We start from the raw sequence: 15,851 nt of genomic DNA, 5'->3' as shown, positions 1-15,851 counted from the left end.
TTGCGGAGAAGACGAGTTAATGGCACAACTTGACTAGAAGAAGGAATCTGTTGGTAGGACTAATTCTGAGGCATCAAGGGATCACCAGTTCAGTATTGGAGTGCAGCGTGGAGTGAAAAATCGTAGAGGGATATCAAGAGATGAATACACTAAGGGGATTCAGTAGGATGTAGGTTGCAGTTGTTACTTGTAAATGAAGAAGCTTGCACAGGATAGAGTAGCATAAAGGCTCTCTGGACTGAAGACCACAAAAAGAAGACCGGTGCCCGTCCTCTAGCTTCGTAGCCTCCGTATAGTTATCTTTCAACAAAATGCGAAAGACCTCATATACCCCGTGCTGTCGTGATCGATCGCAATGCAGAGGGATATTTTGCTCTAGCTAAAATTTTCTCCAGATTATATTGGTACCCCCTACGTATATGTCGCGAAAATGCCATGAAAGTTATATTAAAGAGATCTGAGCCCACGCGGAGGCTTGCCGGCAATCGTTCTTCCCACGAACTATTCGCGAGTGGAACAGGACGGAGGGGGAAGTGACAGTGTTGCACCAAATACTCTCCACCACACACCGCAAGGTTGCTCCCGGAGTATAGATGAAGACGTAGATCTCATTAGTTGCGAAGAGACGTTCTCGCCACCACTCGCCAACCCCTATCATTGAGTATTTCGAATTCATTTTGACCCGATGCCCAGGTCATTTGCAGCAGTTGTTTCTGCCAGATGCGCCAGCTCTGTACACTAAATTTGGTAGATTTCCAGCATAATGAATTAATTGCAGTTATATTTGTTCTCTCATTGTTCATGTTTAAACTTTATTTTGTTGCATGTATACGTAATCCTGATGTGATTTATAAATTATTTCTGAAAACACCGTTTTGTCTGTCTGATGAGGTGAAAATGGGCTCAGGTAACCCGAAACTACCCATCAGAATACTAAATTTTGCATCTTTTTTTCCCCTAAACCGTCTACAAATTTACTTCTTTTCTACTGCGTACCCAGGGGAAGCACAATTTCCATCCAGTTTCGCAACTTTAATGATCGGCAGTGTATCCAAGTCGACTGGATATACATTTACAGTTAACTGACATGAAAATGCACCTGTGCTCAACGTCGATTGGATTTTAAAGATGCATTCCATTGTATTTACGGCAAACCTCTCCTCAGATTTACTGCTTGCTATGTCCATGATCTCAGAAGATTTTGTTAATTTCGAAGTTCCGGAGCTTGGTCGCACTGCACCACTCCCGGCTACAAAGGCACTGATTTTCTTCGATGTGGAGATTAGGATGTGGGTAATGACGATGCGACCATTTGACAACCAAGTAACAGGTTCTTTTAGTTTTTTATTATTCTGATGATGGAAGCTTGACTTCCGAAACACGTCAATCTTAGTGTTTTACACTATAAACAAGTGGTTGAACCGATATATTTTTTAACATTGAAATTGACAACCACGACCTCTGATCCAGTATGGATAAAATCAAAACTCGTAATAATGGTGCAGCACAAGGTAATTCCAATATGAGCATAGATTCTGATTCAACCATAAAGATAAATGCCACAAATGGTAAAAAGTGCACCCAGCAGAGCACGCTGAAACGAGAGCCAGCTGAGGAGTAGCGGGCTGATAATCAGAAAACTCTGTTACGGTTTTATTCACTGTTACCACGCTATCAATGCGCGTATGCTCTGTAACACTCACTTCGAAATAGGACATGTTGTGGGTACTTGGCAAAATAGCAACAGCTGTGTCTACTGATTGAATAAGAAGTACCACCAATCATAATAATTATTATCTCTACTTTATACGCTACACGAAGCGTTGAAGTACCTCCTCAATGAATACATTATATGACTCGTAGCTACAGCTTGTGGTGACCAGATCTTATTAACTTCACCACAATTTAAGGATTCTGCTATCCTACTTACTAAATTCTATTACAAATTTCTGTTTGGCCTTCATTTTCAAATAACTTGCACATCTGTTTACCCGAAATATCCTTATGTATATGATATATATTGCATGTAAGAATATACTGCTATTTATTTGAGTTATGGGTACAGTACTTTACAACACTTTCTGTTCAATTGGTTCAAATGGCTCTGAGCACTATGGGACTTAACAGCTAAGGTCATTATTACCTAGAATTTAGAACTACTTAAACCTAACTATCCTCAGGACATCACACACATCCATGCTCGAGGCAGGATTCGAACCTGTGACCGTAGCGGTCTCACGGTTCCAGACTGTAGCGCCTAGAACCGCTCGACCAATCCGGCCGGCGCTTTCTGTTCAATCCGCCCACAGTGCGAACGGAAAATGTAGTCATTTCCAATACAATATGTTATATTACATTGCCGTTGTAACGATATTAGAGATACTATAAAATTTAAGTTTCAAGTGTATTACAGTTCGATAAGATTTATAAGGATTAATTAACCACAGCCAATTTGATTGTTTAAGTATATTTAGAAGCTATCTCATTATGTAATACATGCTTATGTAGCAGCTAATTTGCTGTTCTATAAATAATGTACATTTTACGTACCTGTGTGTTACAACCTGAATGTTATCAAGTAGTGTGAGATGAGAGAAAGTGGGGAACATGTGAGGCTATTTTAGGAACATGGAGGCCATTGATAGAGCCGTCATCTCGGATGCAGTTTGTGACTTTCTAAAGGAAAGTGGAGGGGGTATGTGACGTATCAGAGGGGTATGTGACGTATCAGACAGGCAGAAAGTTATTCGATGACAGCTTTACTGTTTGTCTAATTATATTGTGATTTATACAGGAAATACTGGTGGTAAAAAATAAAGGCTACCTGATGTGCTCGATGTGTTGTTTAGCACGCTGTAAGGTTATTCTTATCCGCTTCATCCCTTCCTCATCAACTTTAACCGACCCCTGTACCAGAATGCGAGCACAAGCATCAAAAATGCACGAGACTTCGTCAGCAGTGCCAGTTTTCTGATCTTCGGCGCATTCTTAACTGTCAACATATGTCCCCATGCACAGAAATCGAATGGAGTCCACTCCACCTGACCACTGCGACTTATCAAGCTCCGAAGATACTGGCGTGCCCGGACGGGTAACCATGATAAGGTGGGAACCATGCTGAAAGGAAGCAGGAAACACCCCTTCACTAATCAGCGACGGCAGCACATAATCGTCTAACAATCGCAGGTGACCGACTGCTACCCTGGATGAGGAAGGACTGAGCAATTCAATATCCAAGGACTGAACAATTCAAGATCCCCATATTCTACGCCAAACCAACATACTCGATCCGACTACTACCTTTAATGGTTTCATAGAGCAAGGCTTGATATTGACCTATATCTGTGATTGTAATTATTAATCTCTCTTTTGGGCATAGAAACTAACTTCATTCGTAAACGGTACGTCATTTCGTCAGGTGTTCGTATCACCCACTCTGCAAACGAAATCGAACTATGTGGAGCATCCTCGGTGCGATGTTGTAATATTTACATTGTATATGAACTGTCACTTGTGTGAGGCCAAAAGTTCCCATCAATGATGTGCAGTTGACCTCAATGTCCTTTGATATTCGGCAAATACTGCGCTTTGGACTGTTACTGAACGATGCCTCAGTGGTTGATGTTCTTTATTCGCAAACATTTGTTTGTCCTGACGCAGCCAGCTTCACGTAAGTTCACAAAACGTTGCACAACAGCAATTTGCGTAATGGGTGGTGTTTGTGGGTGTCGGTGTTTCATGTCCTTTGCCATAACACTAATATCGCTCCTCTTTGATAGAAGTGATGAAAGGTAGTTGGTTATATTCTTTGTGAGCATGATATTTTATCTGAAAATTGAAGTTGTACAATGTGTTCGGCTTCGTGTCAGCTCCATCAACTTTCTCGTCACCTCTGAGGAAGAAACAGCAGACATGTCCAAATAAACGGACCACTGTTTTTCTCGTGTAATTCTCGATCTGTCTTATATGTCACATACATCACTCTACATTAGAAAATTACGAGTTGACCAGTGATTGCGGCTTCAAAATAGTCACGATATTGGTGACATAATCTCATAGGTTTTCCCTTTCACACAGCTCATATCGCAAGCTTTAAATTACCGTCTGTATTTGTATTAGAATTATAGTTCCACAACTATCGATCATCCAATATTTTAATAGCTACAGCTAAAAGAATCAGTATTTTCTACCTAGCATAGCAGGTGGCACAGGTGTTGTAGGAATAAGTTCTTTACAAGGAAGTAGTTGGTTATAATGTTTTATAAGCACGATATTTTATCTGGAAATTGTAGTTGTACGATGTGTTGTATCAGTATCATCTCTACTCTGATGCACTAGACAGCAAATGTTTGCCGGCCGGGGTGGCCGAGCGGTTCTAGGCGCATCAGTCTGTAACCACGCGACCGCTACGGTCGCAGGTTCGAATCCTGCCTCGGGCATGGATGTGTGTGATGCCCATAGGTTAGTTAGATTTAAGTAGTTCTAAGTTCTAGGGGACTGATGACCTCAGAAGTTTAGCCCCATAGTGCTCAGAGCCATTTGAACCAACCAAATGTTTACGTAATGTAGATTTCGATGTAGGTCTAGTTTTAGCCCTAAATATTTCAATAGTTACAGGTTACCTACGGTGTTAGTTCAACGCACCCCGTCTAAGTCTTAATTAGACTGATCATTAAGATCAAATTTACTCGTGATTTTCGATTATGTTTTCGCGGGCTGGAGGTACTTGCTAATCGCATGTCTTGTAAGTAGCGTCATTTTACCATAAATGAGGACTCCAAGAATTTGGTCATACGGCAAGAAAAGTAGATGTCATACACACTAACTAACACGTAGCGCAGGCGTATGAAGTCTATGATATGCTTTTGCCTGTAGATCCACTTCCGTCTAGTTTTACGTACTTATAGGAATTACATCGTACTTGTGAACACGGAATTTGTGTCAACATAAAATATTAAAGAAATTGTTCGACATTATAATATGTATGTTGTATGATGTATGCGATAGTTGTTAGCGTGGCCAAACAAAGTGTATGCCTTGCTAGGGGCACTTCGCCCTGCTGTGGTTTTCTGTAATTGTATGTGAAAGTTGTGTGTCACAGAGGGGACTATGTATGCATTTATAATGAATGTAAAACAATGCAGCAACACAAAGCTCTCAGAGTAGACATTATTATCAGCGGTGAAGAAATACCAACGGTATAAAGAATGTGCACGTTTTCAGAGTACTAATCAGCACGAAGAGTGCATTGACCCATAAATGGTGAAAGAGGGAAAGGGACGTCTCTCCCTGCAATTGTTCCCGCAGTGTTCTGTTGGTTGCACATGTAGTCTATCTAAAATGTTCAAACATGACGTCGCTCTAGACACACGTATCTTTGGTCGAGTTTTCACTGTATCTGACATCTTCACTAATGTCTTACTAACTTCCTGTTACGATTTCGGTGATGAAAGCTCAGCGGAAAACATGTTAATGAGCCATTTATCGCATCAAACTGGTCACTTTGGAGAGCTGTGGATGGTGCAGAACTGATGCCATGTGGTTAGTTAAATAGTTCCATATTCTACAGATCATGTGAATGACCACTTAATCGTAATTATGTGGAACGAGTCAGTTTATAGATTTTATATAGATGACTAACGTTAACAACAGTGGAAGAATTAATTTTAGCATTACTCATGGATTCATGCGGCTACACTTGAAAAGTACATCTTGAACAAGAACCGCTTGGATGCTCTTAAATATAATTTCTTTAACGATCGGTTTCGAAGCTTTAGAGCCACATCACCTGGTTAGATCCGTTAAGTTAGAAAACGCCTTTGCTACAATTGTTGTCTATTACAGTTACGATCAATAGTGAGACCTAATTACTTACATATTAAATCATAACATTAAACTTGCGACATGGACAGGACCAAACATTCGTTATCTACGAATAAAAGATGCAATTTGCGATTCATAGACAACGAAAACCTCAAGAACCGTTAATAAGTCATTTTGTCCTAATTGTATGACCATCCCCCCCCCCCCGCCCCATTTCCGTCGCTGACGTAAATCACGGCAGTGTAGTGGTGTGTGTGTGTGTGTGTGTGTGTGTGTGTGTGTGTGTGTATGTGAGCCGGTTGTATGAGTCGACGTGCTCGCATGACACAATGGTAGAAAGGAGAAATATATAAAGCTCCATTCTTCCAAAAAGTCGTGATTCAGCTACTTTTTAACTGATACAGGGTTTTGAGTATACAAACGGTCCAATATGGTGCTTCAATTGCAGTGCAGGGAATTCATTTAGAAAGTGGCTCGAAAGTTTAAGTGTGTTTCTCACAATGTGAATTGCACTCATTCATTTAGGTTACCGTGAACCGTGAACATTCTCGGTGTCCAAATGTTGCCCTTCCGCTTTCATCTTCATGATGAGATGATGTGAAGAACCCCATCTGCCAAAACTGCAAAGTCATATTCACTGGGGTGCACGCCTACGTTCCTCGCTTGGCGGACACTTTCACCCTATCGCTCAGGCACGCTTCATTACCCGATGATATGCACATGGACACTGAAGCAACGAATGAAAATTTTCTACCCAGACCGTGAGTCCGCCACAGGTCTCCTGCTCATTAGGCAGGGGCGCTAACCACTACGCCACCCTGACACAGTGGCTTTGCTCAAATGTACGGACAAGCCTATCTCCTCAGTCCACATTCCCTCTCACGCCTCAGCTCACTCGGCTGCAGAGGCTCACCAATTGTATTGGAATAGCACCTCGGCACCGAACTAAACGGGGGTCGTGCACGAAACCCAAGCATAGGTACATTAATCAAAAGAAACTATACGGTTCAGAGCACATCATTATGTATATACGCAGACTGTATACCAAGAATACCAAGTGGGCTGAGGTGTGAACTGTATTTTGGATTGAGGAGGGAGGCGTCATAGGGTAGTGTGTGGAGCTGGCTGAAGCCACTCTGCCAGCTTGCCGTAGTGGTTACCGCATCTCACTCGTGAGCAGCGACCCAGGTTCGAATACTTTTTTTCGAGACATCTGTCTGCATATTTATACCATTGAAACGGTCTCTGGATTCACATAGTGTCATTTGATTACTCGATCTTATTTTTATTTAGAATGTCTGGGAATATTTGGGACAATGGGTGAAACGCAGCCATCAACATCCTCGCAGTTCGTAGCTCTACAGGCTCTAACCATCAATGCCTGGTTCCGCTGGATTTGTCCTATCCCTAGAACTGTTAAGTTCTCAAATTGAAGCCTTTATCAGACTAGGGGCGCTGTTGCACGCTGCTAGTGTTATCTGAAATTTACTGGTAGATTATGGAGGGGGGGGGGGAGGGGGAAGGTGCCAGACCGTGGCTCGAATCAGGGGCTTTTGCTTATCGGCCGTCAGTGTCTACCGACGGACTCAAAACCCACTTTCGCAGCCATTTCCTCATATTCCACCTTCCAGTCTGCACAGAAGTTTCCGGCTTACTTCCTAGAAGAAAAGATACTGTGGAGACTTTGCTTAACTTCAGCGTGGGGGACTGTCCCCCGAATGAATTTCCGCACTGCGGCGGAATATACCACCAGAAGGTAAATAATATTTTTTCCTTTGTGAGTACATTCCTGGACAGTGGTCCACATGGGCTAATGGATTTCTGACTTGTCATTTATTACTTCTAAGAAGAGCACTAACGGAAGAGGTAATAAATTTTCTTAGCGAAACCGGGTGGCCGTCGTAGTCTGGCGGGTAGAGCACTAGACCAACAGCTGTGTTGGTCCTTGGTGAATCCTGGATAGGGGCGGAAATTCTCCCTCGTTCGAGTCCCTCCGGGACGGATCCAGGTCAACTCAGCCTTCTATAAAAAGGGGTACCGGGAATATTAGAAAAACGATACATTGCTACTCAGAGAAAACATGACGCGATGATTCGCAGATAGGCGCAAAGGCTGGTTCAAATGGCTCTGAGCACTATGGGACTTAACTTCCGAAGTCATCAGTCCCCTAGAACTTAGACCTACTTAAACCTAACTAACCTAACGACACCACACACAGCCATGCCCGAGGCAGGATTCGAACCTGCGACCGTAGCAGTCGCGCGATTCCAGACTGTAGCACCTAGAACCGCTCGGCCGCCCCGTCTGGCTAGGCGCAAAGAAAAGACTGTCGCCCATTATGGCTTTCTGCCAAAGTTATCTTCAGCAAAGAAAACACACATACATATTCACGCAAGCAAGCCAACCTCATGCACACAAGCCTGCTATCGCCGGTGGCTCCGACCAAAAAGTAGAAGCCGCATTCCGGTCGGAGCGGCCTGTAGTAGCGGTCGTCTCTGCATGAGGTGAGTTCCCTTGCGAGAACGTGTGTGTGTTTTCTTTCCTAAAGAAGGCTCTGACCGAAAGCTAAAATGTGCCTGTCTGCACCTCAGAGGGTCGTCTTTGCGGTGAGTAGCAAATTGTTGATATTCCAACCTGGAGCTTCCAACGTTCGAGTACCGGGAATCTTTGTCAGGGGTAAAAGGCCGTCGGGGCGTGGGGGCCGGTACTCCTTCCCTCCAAGCGCCACAGCGAATGGAGAGGCTGCACTCTGAATGCAGTCAGACCGACAGATAGATCCAGGGCTTTCTCCATGGCCTTTACCTTTAGCTTTTGCGAAAGAGGAAGAAAGTAAATGTACAAGCACTTCCAGCTTCTTATTGTCGTAATTGGTTAAAATACCCGTAAGGAGTAAATAATTAGCCTCAGAACCAGGATAAGAAGGTGAATGGAATGGTGTAGGCAGCGCGCACCGCAGCTAGTAGTGTGAAGGCCGGGGAGGGCCCGTGAATAGACACCAATCTGCGGCGCCCCCGCCTGCCCGGCTCTCCTCTCGTCTGCGGGCGGCGGTTTTAAAGTGCGTGGGCGCGCCGCAGGTGTGGGCTAATGAATCTGTCAGGGGCGCCGTCCGTCCCGCGGCCTCCTCCGTAATTGGGAGCGGAGAAAATCCGCTAATGGCTCCACCTCCCCCTCCCCCACCCCCTCCCCATCCACTGAGCGGGCACCTGCCGTCGCAGGCGCCGCCGCCGCCTCCGCGTATTTATGGCTTTTTGTGGAATTACATCCGCCTCTCTTCCGAGCGAGCCTCTCTTTGGCGGAAAGGCGAAGAACGATCGTAGGCCACTGCTCCAGTCAGGTACCTGCGAGGAGCAGCTACCGTGCACGTCTCTCAACCGGCAGATCGATGGGACTTCCTTGAGATGTGTAAGTGCTGTTGCATTTTCACTATCGTTACTTTTGTAACCTTCAGTCTCAAGACTCGTTAGAAGTACCTGCCCACAATAAAATACCCGGTGCAAGTCTCTTCATCTCTCTCGGTGAAATTAAAAGTTCGTGGCATGGCTCTCTTCCCGTGAGAGCAGCTGCACCAGTTTTTGCGTCTTCGAACACAGTGTAGCCATTACAAGTTCTGAAGTCGATAATGCAGGGCGTGGCCGTGTCGTCATAACAGAGTGATTTCTGTACTTTGTTTCGTGTTCACGTAGATGTCATGTTCAATCATTATACATAGAATTATACATAGAATACATTATACATAGAATCATTATACATAGATATCTGTGTCAGTTCTTAGTATATTAGTAGCTCTGCGTAGTCGTGTTCGCCGTAGTGTTGATGAGCTTCTTGACAGTAGAGTTTAGCTCTTGTTGTAACATTCGTTCCTTTAGCGTACTGCTATATTCTGGTTGCTCACTTACAACTGTGACTGAGAATACTGTGATTTCTGTTTGTTCATTTGTTTTTCTTGGACGGCGCACACGTGTTAAGTCCCCGTATCCGTGTAAGCTCTGTTAAGTATCAAATGTTTTTATACGAATTGGTAGCTATTTTACTTCTTACCGATAGAATCAATTGTTGGAATTCAGATTTACATGTTTGCGCAGTCGCAGTCGAGTTTTAATTTATAACCATGGTACGTGTGAGCGCTTATAGTAACGTAACTGAGGAGCACGTAGTGACAAATGTGTGGGTAAACGAACGACAACATACAGGGCAGAAAATGAGACAGATTATGGCAGCATTCCAGAAAAGATTTAATAACGCTCAATCACTCCAAGCTTACTTTTGGAATGGGAAAGACGTGCTTTTACCTTTGACAGTTTTGGAGATAGGCCGCGGAGTGGAAGGAAGAAGACACAAGAAGAAATACGTGCCACAGTCTCTGCTTCTATTGAACTATCTCCTATGAAGTCGACACGTAAAGGTGTTTCGGAATTCGGTATGCCGAGGACAATGCGAGATCACACGTAGGAAAATACAATTTAAAAATATAAAATAAAACCAGTTCATGCCAGAACTTTCCGACCGGCGTTCGTAAATGACTCATCGGATACTCACCGGAATGAGCGCGTTTTAGCATGCCGTGATTTTTGAGTTAATTTTCAAATGCAACGAACAGTGCCAAAGTTTATGTTTTTAAATGCATGTGCCATATGTCGTAGCTCAGGTGCTAAAAATATTTTCGTTCGGGTCAAAGATTATCCTCGTTACGTAGTCGACTTAGAAAGTAACTCACGTAACGTAGTGACATGGGCAGCGATGACACCTGCTTCGACCGTACTTTTTCGAACTGAATGTGAAAGGCCCAACTTTCTTATACGTGTAAAAAACTGATTAACACCTCAGCTTGAGGAAAAGGGCCGTCACAGGACGAATGTGGTTGCAGAAAGACCGAGCACCGGCTCATTACGCTATTGCTGTGCGTGATTTTCTAAATGAACACTTCCCTTGACGTTTAAATGATCGTGGATTGTCAGCATCATCAGCTTCCTTGAAATGATCACGAAGAAATCTTGACCTCACCACACTTGACAACACGTTATGGGGTGTCATTAGGGCACGTGTCTATGCACATTTTTATGCTGCTAACGACGAACTATGCAGCGGTGTTGAGGATTCATTTGGCACTATGACACCGGACACGTTCAAAAATATGTGAAGATGAACACGGCGGGGTGTGGAAATGTTTTTACAACATCGTGGGGAACATAGCAATCTATTGGAAATTAATGTACACTGCTGGCCACCGTAAATGCAACACCCTGAAGGAAGCATACGAATCAAGTTAAATTTACACCATGGGTTTGCAGCGATGAGATATGCAACTGATTAGAATTTCAGCGCAGACGCACATCACGCGCGCCTGTGGCGCCACCTCATAGCGCCATTTAAGGCTTGGCGATTTCGACGAGTGTACGTTCGGCACGTGTGTTTACCTTGTGGTTGTTTCACAAGACGATCAGTTATGCCTCGTAGACAACAGTGAACATCGTTTGATCAAGTATCCGAGTTCGACAGAGGAAGGACAGTGGCTTACCGAGATTGTGGATTATCATACAGAGAAATCGCTAGTCGTGTTGGACGAAACCAAACTACTGTAATGCGGATATGTGACCGTTGGATGCATGAGGGTACGACGGACCGACGTGGTCGATCGCATTCACCTCGGTGCACCACTGCACGTGCTGATAGGCAAATTGTGCGCATGGCAGTGACGGATCTCTCAGTGACATCCCGAACCATAGCACAGCACATTGCGTCTGTAACGCATCATCCAGTGTCTGCGCATACCATTCGACGCCGTTTACAGCAAAGGAGTCTGTCCGCAAGACGCCCATTGCTTCGTCTACCATTGAAGCAGAACCACAGACGTCTCCGTCGCCAATGGTGTGATGACAGACGGATGTGGACGGCAGAATGGAATGACGTTGTCTTTACTGACGAGGCACGCTTCCGTCAGCAGCACCACGATGGTCGGATTCGAGTGTGGAGACACCGTGGAGAGAGGATGCTGGACAGCTGCATTATGCACCGCCACACTGGTCTTGCACCGGGTATTATGGTATGGGGCGGTGTTGGGTATTACTTTCGCCCGCCTCTAGTACGCATTGCCGGTACTTTAAATAGCCGGCGCTACATATCCGAGGTGCTGGAGACAGTTGTCCTTCCTTACCTTCAGGGCTCGGCCACAGCCATATTTCAACAGGATAATGCGCGACCACACGTGGCACGCATTGTCCAAAGGTTCTTCGTCAATAACCAGATTGAAGTGCTTCCCTGGCCGGCTCGTTCTCCGGATCTTTCGCCGACAGAAAACATGTGATCCATGGTTGCTCAACGAGTGGCCCAGATTACATCCCCAGCCGCCACACCAGATGATCTTTGGCAACGTGTGGAAGCTGCTTGGGCTGCTATACCCCAGGAACACATCCAACGTCTCTTTGACTCAATGCCGAGACGTGTGGCAGCGGTGATCTCCAACAACGGCGGCTACTCTGGCTACTGATTCTGGCAGGAACCACATGTCACAGACGTCTATAAACGTAATCATTTGATACTTGGTCAACATGTTATCTACAAAATAAATTTTGTTGTGCTACCTCTTGTCTTTCTTGGTGTTGCATTTACGGTGGCCAGCAGTGTATGTAAAAGTACTTATGCTAAAACAGATGAGATCAATTAGAATTCCATACTAGGGTATATGGTGACTTCTCGCCATCCTTTGTGTCACCAGCACCTAATAAGATTGGTGTCTGGGAGTATGGCATTAACTTACATTAAGTTTTTACGATTAATATTATTATTTGTAATACACAGTTTTTGGTGAATTATGCGTGAACAGAATACTTTTTATTTTCATATTAACTGCCCAAGTATTTCTGTTGATGTCATTTGAGTTTTATGTAATGCTCGTGCAACGCCCTGCCCAAACTACATTCTTCCGAAACCATGTGCTACATTGTAGATACAGCATTGTGTATCAACGTGAACGTGTTTACTACAGTCCTGCCTTGGGCCCTTCTACATGTTTTCTCCACTGCACTTCTTTCCATTACCTAGTCAACAATTTCTTGATGTCTCAGGATTTGTCCTACAATCCAGTCGTTTCTTTAAGTCAAGTTGACCTATAAGTTCCTTTTTTACTACTTTCTATTCAGTGTATCTTTACAAGACGATCTTCTCATCTAACCTTCAGCACTATTCTGGAGCTGTACATTAATCGTCCACCTCTCACTTTCTATAGAGTCTATACTCCACAAAAACACTTTAAGAGAAGATTTCCCCACTCTTAAATTTATATCACATGTAATATTCACAACATTTTCATAAAAACCTTTCTTGCATTCACCAGTCTACATTTTACACTCTTTTTGCTTAGGTCATAATCAGTTATTTTGTTGCTTTATTACTACTCTATGCTCTTTAATTACTTTTTCCAATTTCTCCCTTGTTTCCTCTAGTGCTTCCTCTACGTAAACAGTACCTGACATGGGGATAAGATACAACGTTTCCCCACTTCTTGGTCAATTACTAATGTCTTTTCATGCCAGTCGACAGTTTTCATGAAAGTTGTGTTTTATTCTCAATAACTTCAGAATTCCAAATACTACTCCGACTAACAAGATCAAAAACGTATGATGAGCTGCAAATGCTATAGAAACTGCTCTATCTTTAACTTCTGGTTTATTTAAACTCTGCCCCCTTAAAAAAGAATCTGTTTATGTTTCCTATTTACCTAAACGTTTTTCGACACTTACGCTTCATGACTGGTGAGTTTAGAGGTATTTCTGCAAATGTGTTATGCAAGCGTTGAATGTTATTTTTCTATTCTAAACTTACAAATTGTAATAGGCGGTCTCTTATTTTGATTTTTTCGCCTGACATTACATTAATTTATTGTGAAAGTGCAATTGTATAGGCCAGCTTGCATGTACGCCTATTTATTGTCTGACCGTACGTTATCTTAGTCTCTATAAGTATTTTCTTCCGACCACTTTGAACATAAAATTGACTCTTTCAGGTGTGACAATGATAAGTGGTGATATTGTGTTTATTACTGCACTCTTGTTTATATTTTGGTACATAACCAAAATGAGACAGCTAGAAAATAATTCTCATAAGACTTCAGATTAATGAACGCGTAACTGCAGTGGACCTGATGACGGCAGCAAGGTGCCAAAATACCCAATACTATTAACTTTTAGTACAAGGAGAATGAGATAGTAAGAAATATTTCATAAAAGAAATGAGATTAGTGATAGACTTAACATCAAAATCAGCAAGCACAATGTTGACAAAGTTAACGAACACTGCTACTTTGAAGAAGAAAGCATATGAGAACAAAGCAGGAAGGACATAAAACATAGACTAGCACAACAACGAGAGAATTCTGGTTCAATATAAGTTTACTTTTATCAAATATAGGGCTTAATTCGATGAAGGAATTTTTCAGAACGTCCGTTTGGAACACAGCATTGTAAGGTAGTGAATCACTGAGTGTAGGAGAAACTAAAAACACTATAATTGAAGAGTGTGAAGTGTTATGCTGAAATTTAGGAGGACTGAAAAGATAATGAATGAGAAAGTTATCCACAATAACAGCAAAGAATGGGACGTGCTGGAAACACAGGGAAGAAGGAGATATGAATGGTGGAGCATATTGTAACACAACAGAGAATAACTTCTATGCTGCTATAGGAAGCTGTACGGGAGAAACAAATATGAGAATACATCCAACAATTAACTTGGCTCACAGGGGCGAAGTACTAACAGCACAAGAGAGTAATTCGTGAAAGGCCGCACCAAACAAGTCAGATGATTCAAACCACGTTAGAGAAGGACTCGCGTTCTGAGGGCTCCACTAAACTAATTATGTTTATAGATGTCTCATTATTTCCTTTATTAATACTATGAAACTTCGCTTCTTGTAAAATTCAATGTCAACGCGAAGCACTTTACTGACTTTAATGAGTAATATGTGACACAAATGGCAGTATCTTTTGATTGCACTGACATGTAAGTTTAAAGGTTTTGCACAGGAAAGGGAATGTGGACCTTAGCATTTGATAAACATTTCAGGTTGGCACCTCTACCCGTTCATGAGGAAAACGTGTCTTAACAACCGTTGGATATACGGACAAAAAATTGGTCCTAGTAGTATTTCTGCCAGTTGAGATATAGATCCATAAAAATCAGTGAGTCATTAAAAATGGATGTTAAAAGAGGCTCTATATTCGGAATACATGTAGCAATATCTCTCGATAAATGATGTCAAGTTCTGGGAATTTGCTTTTAGCTACTTTAGAGATTACTTGGCGTATTTCGTCTTCCGAAAAAGGAGGTACAGCATTATTATTATGATATTCAAAGGTGAGTGTGATTACTATTCTCTGCAGCAACATTGACTCTCCCCATTCTCTCGTCGTGCTCCCGTCGTCTCTTCGTATAGTTGAAATACCTACAGGCGATTTTACTTTTTCAGACAATTTTTTTATGGCTCTCAGCAGATGTTTAATTATGACTAACTTCTTACTTAACGTTCCCAACGTGCTTGCTTAATATTAGTTGTCCTTTCCCTATAATATCTCTTTAATTAGCGGTGTGTTTCCAAACGTAGCTTACGTGCTCATTTTTGCAGTTATCGTTTGCTGGTAATTTTATGCGTGTTACGCGTCTTCCTTCCTAATGTTCTTCATTCAATGAATTATTTTCCATATTCCACTATCTCTTCTTAGGTCATGTTCAACTTTGATCTTATTGTATGTAACACTTCTGTCAAATTATATGTTATCTAATCTTCACTACCATCATCAATCTGCAAGAGAAATGTCAGTATTACACGAGCCAAGAGGTCCCAGTTGTAACGTTCACGCTAGTTCATTCTACTCAGCATATGAAAATTTAGATCAAAACTGATAAGATTGTCATCACTGGGAGCGACGTACTGGTTTCAAACGCAATCGTAGCTCCTCTTCAGGCCTATCTGATAGCGAGCGCTAACTAAATGTAATCAGCGGCATTTTCTCTATTCTGGTGAGTGTATGTTTGAC

Source organism: Schistocerca piceifrons, chromosome 4 (genome assembly GCF_021461385.2).
Source record: "Schistocerca piceifrons isolate TAMUIC-IGC-003096 chromosome 4, iqSchPice1.1, whole genome shotgun sequence".
In the NCBI taxonomy this organism is placed as follows: Eukaryota; Metazoa; Arthropoda; class Insecta; order Orthoptera; family Acrididae; genus Schistocerca; species Schistocerca piceifrons.
Note: the sequence above shows the minus strand (reverse complement) of the source record.